The sequence below is a fragment of the Haemaphysalis longicornis genome, unplaced genomic scaffold (genome assembly GCF_048455015.1).
Source record: "Haemaphysalis longicornis isolate Haplotype H1 unplaced genomic scaffold, Haemaphysalis longicornis Haplotype H1 scaffold_1, whole genome shotgun sequence".
In the NCBI taxonomy this organism is placed as follows: Eukaryota; Metazoa; Arthropoda; class Arachnida; order Ixodida; family Ixodidae; genus Haemaphysalis; species Haemaphysalis longicornis.
Genome location: NW_027526203.1, coordinates 78,989,042 through 79,003,882, shown reverse-complemented (window position 1 = coordinate 79,003,882; position 14,841 = coordinate 78,989,042). Strand labels below are relative to the sequence as shown.

The 14,841-nt window shown below is 49.5% G+C and overlaps 1 long non-coding RNA gene across 1 annotated transcript in view; it reads left to right on the top strand.

Moving 5' to 3' along the window:
* LOC144164670 (uncharacterized) overlaps positions 1-14,841 on the top strand; it is a 40,162-nt gene that overhangs the window by 13,070 nt on the left and 12,251 nt on the right. Inside the window, exon 4 of the long non-coding RNA XR_013321220.1 lies at positions 11,540-11,632. This is a non-coding gene — a long non-coding RNA (uncharacterized LOC144164670). The remainder of the gene's footprint in view (positions 1-11,539; positions 11,633-14,841) is intronic.

Here is a 14,841-nt window from a genome sequence, read left to right as displayed (position 1 = left end):
AATACAGACCTCGATCAAGAGCTTCTAAGAAGTCGAGGTAGGTATCGGTCCAATTAAGATAGTAGGAAATTGTTGGGCATTTTCTTGCACAAAAGGAAAAAAGTGGATTTTTAGATGTGATGACATTTCTCAGATTTTGCTCTAGGAGCCTGTAGGCATTTTGCTTGCAAACGGTGGTGTGTGCATGCTTCCCAGCTTTGGGGTAGTGCATGGGCCGCTGCTATCCTGTGAGCCGGCAGCAAAGACTGCCGGCTGGTTTTCTTTTTTCTTTTTTTTTTTTTTTTTTCCTATTGCGAACACAGTACACTGCTAGCCTTTAAATGGAGGTTGCAAACCTTCCTTAGAAAGCTAATATAAAAAAAGAAACGAGCTATTCATGTTTCTGCAGTTCAAATAAACTGCTGTTTTGAAAGCAGTAAAGATGATGCTCGTGAAACACTGCGGCGAATAGTTTGTTCTTCGCAAAACAGTATTTCTGGTAGAGAAGTTCTGAATGCAGTCTGGCTGTAATTTTTGAGCAGTCATAGTTATTGAGTGAAAGAAGCCATGGCTTTCTACAGTGCTGTGAACCTCTTAAAAATAAGTCGTCAGTGAGCTTGGAAAGTGCTGTACTGCTAAACAATGAGTAGTCAAATGCATTCACGCATTTTTTTTTGGCAGAAAATAGTTTTTCTACCTTTAGTTGTAAGACAACCACTGGTGGCTTTTAGTGAGCAACTTTTGATGGCCCCTCCCCCCCCTCCCCCCTACACACACATACACACCTTTTTTGGCATCTTTCTTTGTCAACTACGACTGCACACCGCAATTTCTGTGGCTGCAACGCTCGTGCGAGCGTACTGAGTTTGTTCCCTGCCATGTCCGTGACCTCAACAATATTGGGGCAGCAGAGTATTACAATCTAGGCAACTGACCATTCATAGCCATTGTGCAAAAAAATTGGGCCTGTTTGTTTCTTATTGCATGTGCTTTATTTCTTTCTCTTTTTTTTTTTTTTTTTCTGAGGTGGTTCAACACTGCGAGGAAACCTATGCACAGAATTTTGCAGCGTGTGCTTCTTGCAATACCCCTACTTTTTATTACACAACACTAAAGAGAAATGTGGTACTATGCCGTAATTGAAACAACTGAAATAAAGCCAACGGTATGTAGGCTGTAAAAAAGTGCAGCAGTTACCCTGCAGCAGTTACCATCGACTACTAGGAATGTATTTTGGGCAGAGGTGAGACAGCTGCGCATATTGCGCAGATTTGATACAAATTTGTTTTCCTGCGCCAGGGTGCTCCAAAAGCTTGAAAATTGCAAACATTGCGCCAAACTGCTCCAAAGCAGTCTTAGAGCCGAGGATTTTAATGCTCCCATCAGTTTCAGTTGAAAAAAGGCATAATTTTCCAGCCCCCCCAAGGTGATGCTGTTTGTAAAGGTTCAGTTGATTGATCATTCAATAAAAAACTTGCATAAAATTGTCCCCGAGGTAGTTTTTTTCAGAAGTCACAATGTCGGGTTGCACATGTTATGTGCTGTGCCTTTTTCTTTTTAAAGTTTTCCCATCAAAAATCATTGCAAAGTCCTGTAGTAAAAATACTTGTGTACTGAGGTGTCACACTACTTGTGCAAGTTGATGAAAAAACGGCAATTTATGTAGCGCCGTATCTCTGGAACGACATTAATGGGCGCCGTCATCTTGGTGTGTTGAAGATGTGAAAACGAAGCAGTTGCTTGTGGTTCAGGTAAAGTGCTCTTCGCCGATTTTTACCATGGTTTTAGTTATGGGGCTGCTTGGGTTTACATTTACAGTTAAACCTCGTTATAACGAAATTGAAGGGGCGCCGCGATTTGCTCGTTATAGCCAATATTTCGTTATAGCCGTAGCCGACATTTACTGCAAATATTGTGCATTGTAGTTACCTAAAACAAAAAGCGGGCGAAATAGCATCTTGCTGCACGGCGATAGTCAGTAAAATAAACACATTCCGGAGGTAAAAAGGAAAAGTCACGAACCTACTTTATTGCAGTTCAAAACTCGTATTTCAAACAGACTTGGCTACGAAGAAGTCCGTAATTCCTAATGCGAGCGATGGCTCCCTCAGCTGCGGCCGCTACGTTCACGCCATCTTCGCCGCCCTCGTGCGCGCCAAAGTAGCGACGCAGCGCGTCCACCGCATCTGGTGCCTCCGACGCCGTCCTTAGCGCTTCTTTTCAAGCCATGTGCAACAGCGCTGACGATGGACTCTCGGTTGCTCACGATGGTAGACAGCGTACTCGTCCACACGTCAAAGTCTCTTGCCACCTTACCACGGAGTGCACCTAATTACCTTCCTTCGCGCCCGATGCGACGGCTTTTGCCGTCTTCTGTTCAAGCGTGATAGTCTTTCGCTTTCGCTCCCCGCCTGTCGCACTCGCGTTGTTGGAATCACGCCGGCAGTACGATAAAAGATACGGCTGAAGACTGCCAAACCCACGCACACACAACTACGCAGCGACGTCGGCGATATGAACAGGGGAGGAGGAGGGGGGTGGGGGGGGGAGAGGAAGGAGTGTAGGTGGTGTTGCGCAACCGCGCGCGCCGTGTGCATTGGGGTTCTCGGGCTCACCGCGGATAGTCCGCGGATTCCCCGAAGCCCTAGGGATACGTGGGAAAATGGAACGTCGGACTGCTTCTCGGGGAGCCCGCGGTGAGCCCGACACTGTAAATCGAAGGGCCCCATTGTCTGCATGCCGTGCGCAGCGAGAGGAGGGTGGGGGCTTCGCGGGCGCAGCGTCCGCATGGCGCGCCAGCCAGCTTCGCGCGCGTGGCGGGAGTTTTGAACTGCTAATACAGTTGCCGCGTCACGCACTGTCTCAAATCCGCGTTGCGCACTGTTGTAAAATTAGCTCAAAATTTGATTTCTCAACGAAATTTGTTCGTTATATCCCGTAACGGGGAAATTTTACCTCGTTAAAACGAGGTTTTAAATACATTGGTTTCTATGGGGACTTTCAAGGGGAATTACGATTTGCTCGTTATATCCATTATTTCGTTATAGCCCGTCTCGTTATAACGAGGTTTAACTGTAGTCGTTTGATCTATTGCGGGAAGTTGCGGGACTCGAAAGACGGGACTTCATCATAAACAACATGGCGCCTGTGAATTTGCCGTGTTTCGGCCTTGAATGTGCAGTTCGTGCTTGAAGTGAAATTTCGGACTCATTGCGGTGTTATAAAACGCTGAGTTATTGCTGCCTTTGACAGCGAGCTTGCGAGCGGCGGGGATGGGACCATCGACACTGCAGAAGAAGCGGCGCAGGCTACATCGCCGCAAAATGTTCAAGCAGTGTCCGATAGCGGGACAGGCTGTTATTTCACGCTAGTAATAATGGTTCATGTTTCTGAAGTGAAATTTAATGCCAAGAGGGAGGCGTCTAAACATACCAACGTTACTCAAATTATGATCGTAGTGAACGTGAACCCTGGGGATTGAAATGGGAGGGCTGGTGGGGTGCGGCGACTGTCACCTCGCTTTGCGTAACTTTTGCCGTGGCTCTACACTTGTGCGTAAAGCTGTCTGGCATTACAAAAATAACAATTTCAGCGTTCACATAATAAAAATGCTTTACGATTGCTTAGTTTTTCAATTCGATATTTTCGACGGCCCTCCGTGCTATCTATGCATTGAGCCTAAGAATTTAAAAATAGTTTGTAAAAAGGCAGTGCAGTTCGTACCTTGTGATACTCTGGTAGAAAAAACTTTATTGAAAGGCTGTTTCAGTGTTATATGCGTTCAAAACCGTTTAAAAATGCACTTTGCCCCTGTGACTTGCCAAAATTTTATTTTTTTGGTTCCTAATGTGACATAATAAATGTGGTTCTTCTGCTCCAAATCAAGGTTCTTCTGCTCCAAAACCGAGATTTCGCTGCTCCAAAAACGGCTCCCAAATCTGATTGAGCTGTCTCACCTCTGTTTGGGGTAAAGTCTATTGTCCCAGCAATCTCCTCCTGCAAGAATTATGAAAATCCATTCAGTGTCGGCGAAACTACGCGCGATGATAAATCGCGCATAATCGTTCCCTCTCAACTCGACTGTGGACAATGCGACGAAAGCTACATGCTCTCTCCCGGAAAGGGGGGCGGCTCGCGGCGTTCTCTTCGGCGGCCTTCGATATATCACAGGCCAGGGAGTTTTCTGCTTTTCTCCGCAACATGTAGGCGCGTATTTCCGGTCTGGTGCCACAAAAAAGCAGGCATGGGTGCCTGCTGCTCACAAGCGCGCGCTCGGGCTGGTACGGCGTTTTTGATGCAATAAACGTTTGTAGTCTAGTGGTCCCTGTGAGGCCGCGTGTTAAGCAGGCGGGCGTGTGGCTCGCGGAGGAGGATCAACGACAAGTGACGCCATGGGTCGAGAACTAAAAAAACATATATTCTTCTGAGGACACACAAACACCGGGGAAAAAAACTGGCGACCTGATCGGCAACAAAAAGCAGCACACGCACCACGCGGAGGAATGGCTATAACACTGAAGTCCGAACCAAAGTTCGCGCGGAAGGGAAAAACGAGGGGACACGCTCACGTTCCAGTCTATTCGACGCTGGGCGGGATGACGTCGATGGAACGCGTGGAACCTCGGTCGAACGTTGCCTTTTGAGACGTGGTGGTCGCAGGTACAGAATGTCGATGCCCGCGCTAGTTCTTGGCCACTCTAGGCCTCGCCCCGAATATTGGCCCGGAACATGCCTCCGGATCTCGCCAGCGGGAACAGGCACCCCGTGTTGCAGCAGAGGGACCCCGGAGCAGCTCCCGGGACGATTCTCGGAGCACGGCGCAAGCACGCTCCTGGCTTGCCCTCCAACCGCCTCCCGAGAGGAATCCTTGCCCCCGTTCCTTTAGCGCTGTCTCGTCGCTGCTCGCTGCTGCCACACTCCCCTCTCGTGCTCCGTGCTTCGCGTGGATCCGCTCGTCGTCGTCTTCTCTCCCACCGCCGGCTTGTTTCCGTCGTCTGCTTGCGCGTTGTCGCGGCCGGGGGATGCCAGTCATCACATTCACCCCCTTGCCCGAGAGGTTTGTTTGGGGCAAACAAAACTAGGCACATAATGTTAGCACGGCCGCGACGAGACATATGGCACTGAAGCACGTTCTGTCGTGCCAGACTTTCTAGCACCACGACAAGAGTACTGTCCGAAACAGTCCAAAACAGTCTCTAGCCCAATGAAAGGGAAACCAACAAAAGAAACAGCGTTTGCCACTCTTTTAAAACCACTCTGTAGACTAAACTGCCTACTTAAAAAGTTGGACAAAGGTGCCCCCTTCCGTGCCTACTCTGTCAGTGGGTGGGAAATGTACAGGTTAATCGGCACGAGCAGTCGGTGGTAGTACAGGAGTTAGAGGAAATGACACACCCGCAACTTCGTTGTTGGGTGCGTGTGGCATCTTGAACCCTGTGGAGGGGTTTCTCTTCTAGGTGATGGGCAAGAGGTGGACGACCAGATCGATGGCAACACGCCGAAATGCCTCGATCTCCGCCACGATCTCCCGTGGCTACTCGGTGTTTAGGCGCAGCCCTCTGACACATGCGACACAACTTTACGAAGCGTGCGGTGTCAGCTTGCATCCCAGGCCAGTAGAAGTCCTTGCAGATGCGCTCCATGGTTCGCCTGATACCCCTGTGACTGCCCAGGTTTCCTTGATGGGCCTTGTCCAAGACGATGCCTCGTAGTTCCTGGGGGACGACGAGTTGCTTTCTTCCTTTTCCGGAGGGCAACTGATGCCGTCGATAAAGAACCCCAGCAGTCTTCACGAACTCGATCACCGCTGCGTTGAATGTCCCCTTTCTGCCGACCTCGCCGAAAAACTTTCGGAGAGAAGGGTCTTGCTGCTGTAGCGCACATAAGTCAGCAGAGGTGATAGTGCAGGGGCTCTCAGCAACGGCAGGTACCTGCGGCATTGTTCTTGGAGCCTCGCTTTTTGATGCGTAGGCGCAACTGTGGGACTTCGATCCTGCTACCGCTGGCGAAGACGACGGCAGGTTCTGACCGCACAGGTCTTCTGGGACGCGGACGCTGCCTTCTCCAAGAACCGTGCTTGCTATTACCGGCTTCCTTTCGTGAGACACCTTGCGTCTGTTTCTGCAGTCATACTCTGGCGGAGCCTGGCGTCGATGAAACTTGGTCGGTGCTTCCATCTCAAAGGAATTGGGTCCAGGCAATAAGCTTGCTGCTTGACCCTCATTCTCGGGCAGGTTTGCGCCAGCTTCACCCTGGTGTCCGAGATTGCGGCCCCTTAAGCAGAAGGCATTCTTCTTGGTGGGCTGGCTGGAACACGGAGACATCAACTTCGTCCAACAGTCTGCTGGCCGATGGCCCTGCTTATTACATAACAAGCAGTAAGGCCTCGTCTTAGGATACTCCTGGTCAGAAGGCCTGTCGACTTCAGGCTGCCAGCACCTCTCGTCTTCTCGGCTTGTTGCCAAGTTGGTGAGACCTTGCGCTTCAAGGTAGTGGTCGGCGGTTTCGACTAGCTGGTCCAGGTTTTTGTAGCCCGTTTCTTTGAGAAAAATGGCTAGCTTCTCGTGACAGCTGTTCAGGAATTGTTCGGCCACTATTTTGTCTCGGAGCACGGCGTACGTCTGCTCCGTTTTCGCCAGCTCCTGCCAATTGTCAAAGTAGCCGAGTAGGCGGCCCGAAAATTGATGGCCTGTCTCTGAATTCTGTGGCTTAGACCCCCTAAACTTGCACCTGTAGCCCTCCTCGGTGTACCTGAACCTCTGTAGTAGGGTCTGCTTACTTTAGGGTAATTCATGGCATCCTCAGAAGACATGCGACCAACGGCACTAAGAGCTTCACCAGTCAAGCACAAGTGTAGGGACAGCGCCCACTTGTCTGAGGGCCACCCTTGACTGGTTGCCACCCTCTCAAAACGCTGGATGTAGGCGTCAAGCTCATCTCAATCCTCGTTGAAGGCAGGAATGAACTTGTGAGGGCTGTGGACGCCTTGTGCTGCATTAGTCACAGTGTGGCCTCCCACATCATTAGAACTCTGCGACCCTTCCTGAAGCCGCAGCTTAAGTTCTGTCAGGGCCCGTTCAGCCTCAATGCGCGCTCTGGTCTTGGACTCTGTCTTCTGGGCTAGTATTGCCGCTTCTTTAGCCGCCTCGCGTTCAGTTGCGCACCGTCCCTTTCTTTTATGCGTTCCTCGTCAATCCATTCTTTTAGAGCTGGTCCGGACAGTCCTAGCTCCTTCCCGATGGACATCAACTTTTCTAGATCCATCCTCGCTTGCCACACCCACTTGCCTGCTTAGTCTCAAGATGGAATTCTAGCACGCGGTCCTGTCGCGGACGGCAGAAATTGTGAGGCCGCGTGTTAAGCAGGCGGGTGTGTGGCTCGCGGAGGAGGATCAACGACAAGTGACGCCATGGGTCGAGAACTTAAAAAACATATATTCTTCTGAGGACACACAAACACTGGGGAAAAAACTGGCGACCTGATCGGCAACAAAAAGCAGCACACGCGCCACGCGGAGGAATGGCTATAACACTGAAGTCCAAACCAAAGTTCGCGCGGAAGGGAAAAACGAGGGGACACGCTCACGTTCCAGTCTATTCGACGCTGGGCGGGATGACGTCGATGGAACGCGTGGAACCTCGGTCGAACGTTGCCTTTTGAGACGTGGTGGTCGCAGGTACAGAATGTCGATGCCCGCGCTAGTTCTTGGCCACTCTAGGCCTCGCCCCGAATATTGGCCCGGAACATGCCTCCGGATCTCGCCAGCGGGAACAGGCACCCCGTGTTGCAGCAGAGGGACCCCGGAGCAGCTCCCGGGACGATTCTCGGAGCACGGCGCAAGCACGCTCCTGGCTTGCCCTCCAACCGCCTCCCGAGAGGAATCCTTGCCCCCGTTCCTTTAGCGCTGTCTCGTCGCTGCTCGCTGCTGCCACACTCCCCTCTCGTGCTCCGTGCTTCGCGTGGATCCGCTCGTCGTCGTCTTCTCTTCCACCGCCGGCTTGTTTCCGTCGTCTGCTTGCGCGTTGTCGCGGCCGGGGGATGCCAGTCATCACAGTCCCGTTGAAAGGGAAGTGTTGAGCTCATCACTCAAACTCCGCGCGCACTCAAAACACAAAAGAAACGGCAAAACTGTGCCTACCGCTTCAGGCGTAGTAGTAGAGGTTTGTACACAGCGATGACGACAGCGTAAATGGGAGACATTAGCCGCGAAGTTGACCAGTGACAGCCGATCGGACAGCCATGGCCTCAGTGACGTCGCTTAGGCCATGCCATGCGTTTTTCACAGCGATTTGCGCACTCACCGCTTCACATGCACGTGTAATATTTGGCTCAGGTATTCCTGGCAGTGGAATCTAAACATCGCGCAGGTTTACTTGCACTGCTCAAAGAGTGTTGCAGGGTCCCTTTAATAATGACGGAACTGTATCAATAAGTGTTCTCAAAATACACATTTCATGGGCTTTGTTTTTCCAAATGAGAGATTGAAATGGCCTATTTTAACACACACTTCAGTTGGTTATGTAATGAGTAAAACTCGCCTGATAGTTTCCCACAGTGGACTGGGACACTTATACCCTAGTTACACGGGCACAGTTACCCCGCTAACCATGGTTAACGCAATCTGAGCTTGGCCACCTCAGTTCAGTTACGCTAACCGCAGTTGCCGCTGCCACAGTGTTCAAAAATTGCACATGTCAGTTTGCACACAAGTGGCGGCGCATCAGCGTAGGCGAAAAAAATCACCTGGCGTTCGCAGAAGACGAAGGCCTCAAATAGCGGGAGCCCCCGAAGCTGCCCCCAAGAGGAGCTTGCACTCTTTGCGTCGCTCTCGCAGTCGGCACGACCGCCCGTGAGCAGCAGCTCGTTTCCCGGTCCACCCGATCAACTATGAGAAAAGCCTAAATTTGTAAATTCCACTCATCTTTTGCCAAAAAATATGGATAAAGCAGGCAATCATGAAGCGTTTTCAGCACTCGGAAATGATCTGCGCGCACGTCGGCCGTGCCTGCAAACATGCCGGTTCGTCTGTCCGCACGGCACTGAAAGCGGCTCGAACCGGCCGAGACCACGACAGCAACAGCTTGTCGCCGCTCTTCGAAATCAGTCTGATGGAAAGAACTTCCACATGCGAGAAAGTGGATGTTAGCGTGGTGAAAAATTGTGCTATGGATTGTAATTCACAGTTGTAGAGATAGCGCCGGTCAAATATTCACCGCGACCCTAAGTTCCAAACACCGAACTGACCCGAGAACAAGCTGGTCGCGAGCTGCTGGGGAAGCCTTTTTTTCGCCGCGCGCGAGTCCGTCGCGTTTGGGTCTGAAGCAACTGTTTAATGACATTTTCTTTTGTCTACACTGCTTCGCCTTTGGTTTTTATTGTGAGGTTAAAAGTGTTTTTGTTACGCTCACAACCAAGTGACCGCTGTCGACACTCTTGGAATTTCGCATGAACAGCCAAAACCGCAGTTTGCGATAACTGCGGTTAAAATTTAGTAACCATCGTTAAACGTAACTGCGGTTACTGCCGCCGTGTAACTAGGGTATTAATCTCAATTAAGGGGGATGGTGTGGGGACAATAAAATATTTGAATATTAAAACAGTTTGGTTGACTTCTTGCCAGAACTTCTAGGGCTCCATGTCAAAATTAACAATATTTTCTAATGATAACATAGCTACAATGCAGTTGCATAAGGAAAGCAGCATAAATAAGGAAAGCTGTTTTGCAAATGGTAGGATGTTGCACCATTCTTTGGATGGCTCTTCAACTGCGTGGCAGCTTTTAAAGTTGAAAGAATTATCGGTAAATCATGCCTGGTGTTCCCTCTGAACTCCCTGAGGGTTCAGGTGAGCTTCAGTTGCCTGCTTCTACTCAGAGTCAGCACCTAAAGCAAGAACGAACACCATGGCTATATAATTTTGCACTTAAAACACTAAAAAGCTCTGCAAGATTTGATCGGCGATTCCAAAGATTTGGTTTCATCTTAATGGTGTGGAATCTAGTTTGCTGACTGCCCATTTTTTGTTGCTGCCTTCCAGTGTGTCACAGGGCCCTTGCCACATTATAGTGTGGGGAATTGTAAAAACTTCAATGTGCCCCTTAAAGGAGTGCTGGCACAAAATTTCAAAGCACAGATGACTACATAAAAAGCTTTCGTTGTAAATGGAGACACCCCTGAGGAAGGTTAACCTGTAACTGCTCGGTAGAACATATTTTAAATCAGTTTTGATGTGTGCATGCTCAAAAAAGTTAAGGACGGATTCCCTTTCGACATCGACATCAGTGTGATGCCATGTGCCTCTCCCCAAACTGCCTAAGTCAGGGCTCCCCTGACGTATCCAAGGTGGGCTGCTCTGCCTGATCCTTCTGAGAAAACACAGATCCTTCAGTGATGACGCCAGTGTTTTCTATTGAACACAATTGTCGAGAGCCATGAGCTACTGCCCAGTCTTTAAAAAAAATGTCGGCTGTCGTCTTGGGTGAAAAGAAGAGAAATGCCCAAAACAGGCAACATAAAAGCCAAAGAAATAAGTACAAACAATGGCACTTGTGTTTTTCCTCATTTCTTTGTCTTATGTATATCGCCCAGTTTCCAGTCTCGTCTTTTTCAACTTGGAATCAACTTGGCCTAGCCTCAACCCTACCAAGTCTTCATGGGCCTTTCATTGAAATTACGAAGGGTTTAATGGGTTTGTATGCTTGCGTGATGCATGCAAAGGAGAGATCTTACTTATTTTCATTCACTTCGAATTGAACAAGTAGTAACAGGTTAAAAATTTGCAACTTTTGCTGAATATTAGTTTATAGCAGGAGTCAGCAAGCTTTTCAGGCGGAGAGCCGGGTTTAAAGCCATGGACACGGAGGCGGCCGGAGGGCACATTGGTTGGGAGGGGAGGAGGGCTTTGCAGGCAAATAATTTTTTGGGGGGAAATTGAAAGTAGTGTACAAAACTAGAATAGCAATCCTTATCATGTTTATTTTCAGCACGAATGTGACGAGCTTTCATGCCAGTTGAGGTCGAAACTGCCATGTCGGCCTTCAGGTAGTAAGTGACAGAGGAGAAGGGGGTCTACCATTGTGCCCGGGGCCACATAATACTGCCCCATGGGCTGCGGGCTGCCAACCCCTGATTTATAGCATTTTCGTATATCGTCTGAACATGAAGCACTGGACAACCTAAGGTTGTCAGTTCATGATGCCTTCACTTGTGACAAGGATGGGTGGCATCTATGGAAACTTTCTGGGTGTTGCGAACAACTCAAGGCAGGTTTTCGTGGGAAGATTGACAAGTATGCTCTCATTACGTTGCAACACTTGTGAGAGGGAACCCCTGTGTCAGAGGACCTGTTTACAGACTAGTTTCCTGGTGCTAACAAATTCCAACAAAATTTATGGCTGCTGCAAAGACCCTAAAGAAAGAGTTGTTTTTACAGTTTTGTAACAGTTTGTGACCACCCCGCTCAAGCATTCAAAATGCTTGCCTGGTTTTCTATTCGTTTTGGTTGCTTGTCCGTTTTTCATTTCCAATGTACCGTATATTATACGTGGTGCTTTTCTTTGCAGTGCCTGGCATGAGCTCCCTGCTTCTGATCCTGCCACAACCGCTGTGGACGAGAGTGGGCGAAATCTGTGCGTCACTGCTGTTAATCTCACAAGGTTTGTGGGATTTCTGCATCTTAAAATCGAGGAAATTGACATGCAGTTTATTAGGCTTTAGACAATACCAACTGTTAATAGTTACTGGTGGGTTCCTTGGCATAGCCATGAAGCACAGTACGATTGCTTTGTGTTTAAAGGAGCCACGAAGAGAAAACACAAGTTTGTTTCATTCAAAAGATTGCCACGTTAGAATCATACTGACACAACTTTTAACGTAAACTTTGCTGAAATAAGCTACATAATTAGGAAAAAAAAGAATGGCCATGCGACCCACTAGCTCATTTCCCGCAACAGAACCTATGATGTCTCACATGTGACAACTCTGGGATTGGCAGAGGGCGGAAAAAGCAAATGCAAATTAGGCAGAGCTTATAAGCTTGCCGAACGAGCTATTTGCGCTTAAATTTAGGGTACATTTTCTTAAAAGCCGTAAGAATGGTGGAACAAACATTGTAAGTTACGAAGGCACATGTAAACATAGAAGTACTGATGCGTTCTACTGTTGGTACTGCATGCACTATGCTTGTTTAGCTGCACAGAACTGCGGGTCTTTGGGGTTGTCTCAGACGACACTGGCCGATTGATTGACGCAATGGTGTTTTACGTAACCATATTTGTAGAGCGAGCACTATGTTTCACGAAACGATCTTCTCCCAGAACAATAACAAGCCAGATTTAAATACAGTAAAAAAAAACAAACAAACAAAGGCTACGGTCAAAAAAAAAACCAAAGGCAGAAAACGGCTTGCCACAATATGGTGGCGCCATCTAGGTGCAGTAACGTAAACAAACACGCCAGTACCTCGATGCCAGGATGCCAGCGCTGCCGTACAGGGTGGAGACACCCTTTGAACGGTCCCGTGCGGCTGCAATTGGGTCAACGTGCTCAACGCGTTGTTCTTTCCGTTACCCACGAGACCCAGCAATGCGAAACAGATAAGATGATTCAAACTTCGCCAGTTAAGGGGGGACGCGGGTCTTAGAATGATCAGAAATGGCGAAAATGTCGATTTTGAGAAAATCTAATATTTGGAATACCGTAAAAACCCGCGTATAATACGGACCCGCGTATAATACGAGGTGTAATTCGGGGACAGCAAAATCAGAAAAAAAAGTTTTCATCCGCATATAATGCGAGGTAAAGAGCACAGAAAACATTTATTTCCACTGCAGTTACCGTTCAGTCTTTGTCAGTTTTCGCTGGAGCTGTCTCCCGAGGTCTGTTCAGTCATCGTTAGGTTCGCTGCCGCTGTCTCCTGAAGTCGCCTTGTCGGAAATGTCTTCCCACAGAAAGTGGTCCGCAGTGCCATCAAGGGCGTTCGATATGCCGCATTTCTTAAAAGAGCGACTGAGGAGCTCCTCTGAGATGCTGGCCCACGCATCCGCGATCCAGCCACAAAGCACCGCTGGAGAAGCCCGCGTCAGCCATCCGGTAGCTGTCACTTACGGGTCACCTGACCTCATCCACTCTTGGTAGCACGACCTGATGCAGTCTTTGAAAGGCTTGTTGATGCAAACGTCTAGCGGTTGCAGCTGGGATGTCATTCCTCCTGGAATGACAATGAGTTCGGTGCGGGGTTCGCGCAACAACTTCTTCACGGAATCGGCCAGGTGACAGCGAAAGGCGTCCAACACGAGCACTGACGGGAACCCCCAACAGTGCTCCAGGCCGCCGACACCACAGACTTTATCCAGTCAAGCACCAGTTGCTTTCTCCAGACCCGCGAATGCTGCCTTCGACGACCCCGAACTGCCGTACTGCGGCGCTATTCCTGGTGGTCTCGGCGCATAAAATAACGTTTCTTTTAATTGCAGCCGAATACTACCTTCGTGCACCCGACATCGTGATAGACTTGCGGCGAACGTGCTGATCCTTCGCATGGTCAAAACAGTCAAAATGGCGCCGGCTGAGAGAAGCAGCAGCCAGCTAACGCCACCGCAAGATGGCGCACCCTCCGCAGAAACCGAAACCGAAAGTGCAATTTTTCGGCTGAAAACTTTGGGATCCACATATAATACGAGGCACAAATTTTACGTAGTAAATTTGGGAAAAAACCTCGTATTATACGCGGGGTTTTACGGTAATTGTACCTTCAAGCACCTGCCTTCAAAATATCAACGCTAAATTCGATCGGGAAATACTCGAAAATCATGTTTTGAAACGTCTCGGGGGCCACGAAATGCCCCGAATCGAGCAAAATTTGTTTCAAATTCTCGCGCGTGCCGCGGGCGAAGCAGTCGACCGATCGGCGCCATCTTGTCTTGTTTTGAAGTTTGTTTCTTTGTGCGTATTTTGCGACATCTCAAAATGGCGTCGCTTTAGTAGAACGACCGCCCTTGCCAGTTTTCCGAAGGCGCCTTCTGGGCCGCCGATTGGCTGCAGCGCGCGCGCGCGGTTTGAGTTCGTCGTCTGACGCCTCCCATTGGTCAACGCGACTGCTACGTCAGTTTTTTTTTTTTTCTTTCGCCATCATGGAGTCTGCTACCCGCGTCTGACGGAGTCCGCTCTTCTGGCACAGCGCTCGTTTAGAGTAGTTTTGCTAGACATTTTCGCGGTTTCTTTGGATTCTTTCATCGCACACATTCGTGACTGATGCCAGGAGACGTACGTTTGAAGAGGACGACCCGTCATGTATACGGGAAGCGAAAGCGTCGTCCGCCCGAGTAGTGCGACTTCGGGCCGCTCGACTCAGCCGGATGAAAATTGTTCGCCGCCTCGTATTGCTTCGCCTTTCCCATCGCCTGACCAACTACCTGGGGAATCCAGACCTGGTCCAAGCACGTCTTGTCGAGTTGACACAAGGTATTACACGGCGGAGGAGATCGCCGCGCGTACGGAACACGCAGACGAGGTCAAGCGCGGCATGGAGACCAAATCACCAACGCAGCGGAAATTCGACCTCCTTGAACTGGATCTGGCGCACTCGGAGGTAGAATGCCGGCACAGATTTTGTCTTAGTGGATATGGCAATGCTGAAAGACCTTTTTGCGCACGTCGAGTGAGGGCTGGCAGCACCGGATTTGCGACGGCTGACAGGCAGTACAGACTCGCCATGAGGCTCCAGGTGACGTGCTTGGTTTACGAACATCGTGTGGAGTGTTTTTCGTCACCAAGGACCGAAGAATCTGGCAACATCACTCCTTTCGAGGTAAACATAACGGCCTTGAAAAGTATTCAAAGCATCGGAAAGGGGGTGTCTGCTCTG